Source organism: Triticum dicoccoides, chromosome 3B (genome assembly GCF_002162155.2).
Source record: "Triticum dicoccoides isolate Atlit2015 ecotype Zavitan chromosome 3B, WEW_v2.0, whole genome shotgun sequence".
Taxonomy (NCBI): domain Eukaryota; kingdom Viridiplantae; phylum Streptophyta; class Magnoliopsida; order Poales; family Poaceae; genus Triticum; species Triticum dicoccoides.
Window position 1 is genome coordinate 38,278,706 of NC_041385.1, and position 5,349 is coordinate 38,284,054.

Genomic DNA, 5,349 nt, shown 5'->3' on the forward strand with positions numbered 1-5,349 from the left:
CCCCTCTAACCCCTCTTCCTCGCCCCCGGCGGCCACCATGGGCACCGCCCCTCCCCGAGCCCATACACACACACACACAAGCATGATGAACACACACACACACATACATATGTATGAATTAATGCATGTATATATTAGTATATACGTATTTTGTATGTTTAATTAGTTTAGATTATTTAGATTATTATTTTTTCACTATTATATATGTATGAATGCATGTTAGATGGATATAATTAGTGTTTAATTAGTATGGAAATTTTTTATATAATGTTGTTTTTCAGTTTTTTAATGGATGTATAGAAGTTGTGTTTTCTGTTTTTAGTGTTAGATGCTTAATTAGATGCTTAATTAGTATGACATATGCAATGCTAGCGTAATTAGTGTTATATAGAAATGTTAGAAATTTTAGTTATCAAAATCCAATCATTAAAAAAATGTTACTTTTTGCGGGCATATAGCTAGTATTTGTTCTCGACGATGCCCGGCCCGCATGCTCGCCGTCGACCCGTCCGCGACGATGTCCGGCTGACCCATGTCCGGGACTGGGCTCCGCCGGGCTGGCACTGGGAGGTGCTGCCTGGAGGGGCGCGCCGCTTGATGAGGAACCCGGCCCCGGGTCCCGTCGTCGACCCTGATCTCGTTTGGTGGTGTTCGCGTGGGCCAGTTTCGGTGCGGAGGGACCCGGCCCCGCCGGAGGTGGTACGTCACCGTGTCAGGGAGGAGGACGAGCACGTCCATCGCTACATGGTTGCGTTAGAAGGCGGCAGGTTCTCCAATACCTGGCAGTTTCTTCGGGGATCTCACTTCAGCTATGATCCTGTGAGGGTTCCTTCTCTTTGGGTGTCCACCACCCGCGCCGCAGGAACCGCGAGTGTCCTAGATTCTTCTGTAGTATTCGATCTTTAATTAGCTACCTAGCCAGTGATGTACTATTCAATATTATATATTATTCGAGACGATGTATTCGAGATTATATCTATTATTCTAGACGATGTATTCGAGATTATATCTATTATTCGAGATGATGTAATTTGAATACTAAATTGTTTTATATTTCTTTTGGATTAGTTAAATAAAAGCTATGGCAGACAATACCGACAGAGAGGGAGAACAGACCATGTTTGATATGATACGCAGGCCAGATGATGATCAGAATGAAGAAGAAGATTATGACGGCTCCGAATTTCTAAACAACACCGGAGAGGGTGATATGATATTCGATCGCGACGACCGAATTGATGAAGTCATGAACTACGTTTATGACGATGACGAAGAACATGTTGATCCTGAAACAACAAAGACCGGCGAGGTATATTTATATAAGCAGGCATCTGGTGATCATCACATGTTTTAAATGACTTGAAGATATATTAACGAATCGATCTTTGTTCTTTCAGCCATCCGGATCGAGCAAATCTTCAGGTAAAAGGATGAAACGTGGCCCGAACAAAAAGTTGAAGGAGGGCGTAAAGTACAATATCGAGGCAGTCAGACCTAATGGCGAACCATTAGAGCCTAAGAAGATTGCGGACAAGTTCGTTCGTTAGTGCGGAGTTCTTGTGAAGGACCAACTCCCGATCAAACTTCAAGAATGGAGAGAGCCAGCAAAGCCACGTTCAGATGTTACTTTTGTCGACAAGAATCAAAAAGATCTGCTTTGGGATACTCTCATGGAACATTTCACGCTACCAAATCATTTCACAAAAGCAGATGTGCAGAAAGTCAAGGACGCTGCTCTTAGGAAGATGGCGGTTGCATTCAAGAACCACAAGAATCATGAATGGGACAAGTACGTCAAGGGAGGAAGGAAGACTCCCGTATTTGAGGGAACACTAGAGAACCAACGTGCTCATTGGGACGATTTCGTGAAATTCAAGGATTCGAAATTAGCTAAGGAACGGTCAAGAATAAATAAGAAGAATGCCGAAAAAAAGGATAAGTTCCATAAGCTGGGGCCAGGTGGCTATGCGGTGGCAATGCCTAAGTGGGATAAGTCTGAGAAAGAGATGGAGGATGCAAGTGTCACTCCGGTTACTAAAAGCTGGCCCCCCAGGTGCAGGACTTTGTTCTATGCGCATGGGGGGGAGTTGGACCCGACGACAGGCAATGTTTCGACGAAGGCAAGTCTAAAGGGAGCCGACGATGCGATACTTGTTGCAATAGAAGAGGCACGATCGGGGGTGTTCCAGCCCAACAGAGAGAACGACGAGCTTACGCGTGCCCTGAGAAATCCTGAACACCCGGGAATAACACGAGGCAAGATCGCTATTCCGTGGTATGAGGGGTTTTCAGACTGGAACACCGACTACAGAACCCGTGCGAGAAAGAAGATTGCGGAGGAGAAGAAGAGGATGATGGAGGAGGAGCAGAGGAAGCGGGACTATGAACGCCTTCAAGGCCTAGAAGCAAGTCAAGCAGAATTGGCAGTCAAATTCCAGCGGCAGCAGGAGCAGATCGACTCACTTACCCAGCAAAGGGGGTCTCAGCAGCTGCAGCTTCTAGCGGATGATCCAGCATTGGATAGCACCGCCCCATCCATGCCGAGAAGCAGCGCGGGTTCCGCCCCAGACGACGCAATGCTGGGTAGATACCCCGTGGATGACATCACGGAGAACACTAACTGCGAGCTACACGTCAAAATAGCGAACATATCCATGAAGGTGGCGGACGCCGTTGCTTTTACAAATCCCCCCGAGGCAACCTTCCATTGCAACCCGATTCCAGCGGGCTATGCTCGTGTCTTGGTTGATGAGGTGGTGGACCCACCATATTCGGAGCTACAGCTTGACATTCCTGGAGGTGACGACGAGCGCTTTCTCGGAGAGGCCAAACATCGTATCATCCTATGGAAAAAGGATTGCATCATCTTTCGAAGGCCACCGACACCGCGTCAGCCGACTCCTCGTCGAAGTCCGCCACCGAGTCAGCAGACTCCCGCTCCTGCAAGTCCACCAAGTCCGGCAAAGTGTCAGGCCACTCCTCCTCCAAGTCCGGCAAAGTGTCAGGCCACTCCTCCTCCTCCACGTCCGCCACAGCGTCAGACGTCCACTCCTCCTCCAAGTCCGGCACAACCTCATGCCACTCCTCCAAGTCCGGCACAGCTTCAGGCCACTCCTCCTCGTCCAACTCAGCCCCGTCAGCCGTCTCTGCCGCCTCAGCAATCGCAGAAGAGACACCCCGCAGCTATGGTGCGTAGCGGTACGAGTCGAGGTAGTACAGGAAGTACAGGCGGAGGCAAGCGATACAAATATGGTCCAAGCCTCACGCCTCTTCCGCAGAGGGCTTATGACAAGTTCGAGGAGGAAAACGCAGCCATATCGAAGGCCGAGGTGGAAGCCCATTTTGCACCGAAACCGCCACCGCCGCCAAGGGAGAAAGTGCCTGAGGAAACGATTGACCACTTCATTCGTATGGCTCAACCACCAGCTCCCAAGCCTGTTGACACAGACTATGAGCGCCACATCAGGAAGTTAAATCGAGCACGTCTACGTAAGGAGGCGAGCTCGGGATCGAGCAAACAACAAGCAACTGTCAAAAAATGCGGGAAAACCATTCCCCAGCTGGGAGAACAGGCGGTGCAATCGATCCCCTCGCTTGTTGTGCCAACAACACGTGACAGTACGCGCGCCCAATATTATTGTGGGCAAACAGTTTACATTCCCGAGGTGGGCAATGTGGTAATAACCAAGGACCATATAATGCAGGCTGAAGTTCTCAATATCACTGTTGGACAACTCCTCGTGATCGAGTCCATGCCTGTGCTTAGAGAGGATGAAATAAAACGGAAATATGTCCGGGGCCAACCTTTGGTCGAGCCAGACAAGGTCAAGAACCTCCCAATGAGAATGTATGAATTGCATCAATGGTACATGAACATTACCAAGATTTCAGATCGATTGTCCCTCATGGTGAATGTCAAGGAGGATCATTACTTCCATGAGAAAGCTCTGTCCGTTGAGTATTCTGAACTGTTTCAGTTATACAATCAAGACGCACTCGACAAATCTATCGTCAGTTGCTATTGTCTATAAGTGATTTCTTTCTGTAATTTAAGTCTCAAGCTAGCTGTAGTGATCCTTTTGATCAATCATTACCTGTAATTATCCTCACTATATTCTTTTCTGTGGTATTATGCAGGATGAAGATGTATGAAATGAGAAAAGGTGGACGCTATGGCATTGGGTTCATTGACCCAAACACCGTTAATGAATACACATGGTGGATAAATCCACATCATCAAAAGGACGTAGAGGACAACATGCTAGAGTTCTTGAAGCGCCTCAAATACAATGAAGATATACTACTTCCTTACAACTTCCAGTGAGTCACACTGTCTTGTACTACAAATTCTCTGTTTTTGCCTACTAGCTAGCTACATGTTTTTGCTTACATATGCCCGCTTAATTAAGACATGCAAACGTGTGTGCATGTAGATTTTACTGGGTCTTGTGTATCATTAAAGTTGACGACGGAACAGTTGAAATACTGGACTCACTACTCAAAGTTAAAACTGACTATAACATCTTGTTTGGGATAGTCAACAGGTAATTTCAATCATTATTAACTATATATCTCGGCCTATTTAGTTCGTCATTTCATGATATGAACTATTTAATAACCCCTTTATTCATTTTCTTTGTCGGCGGGCAGGGCTTGGGCAAGGTTCATCAGCGTCACGGATGGCGAATGGAAAAAAAAAGCTTCAATGGTTTCGACCCAAGGTAAGTAATTAAGTAGTACTGGCTAGCTAGCTAGCTGCCATCTCTTTAACTATCATGCTTGATTAATTATTATCTGATCAAATTCCATTCTCGTAAATGCCCTAAAGCAGGTGCAGGGGACTGATCTGTGTGCATTCTGCGTTTGCGAGAACATTCGCATGATGGCGTCCGAAAGGAGCAGATCTCAAAGACAGGAATGGGTACGCTTGTCAGAACACTATTCACAATTTTTACACCATTATCGATATCTAGTCACACAACTAATACACATGCATATTGATCTCCTTCTTAACAGTTCAGAGAGGTACGGGAGAAGCTTCTAGAAACAGAGCGCGTAGAAGCACTTCAAGAGGAAATAGCGGGATTTTTGCTCGACCAGGTCATAAATCCGAAGGGATAATACTATTACCCGCTACCGCCCCATGAAAACCACTTCCAATTGTCATCGTGCTCCGAAGGCACCAATTAGGCTAATGCCACTGGCTCCAAAGGCAACATGCATATGTAGGAGAAATTGTATATAGCTAGCTATACATTTGTGTATGTGTGAATTAATTAATATGGTGGTTTGTGAGACATTGATGATATATATATGCATGATTGGTTCTACTAGAAATTCTATTTATAT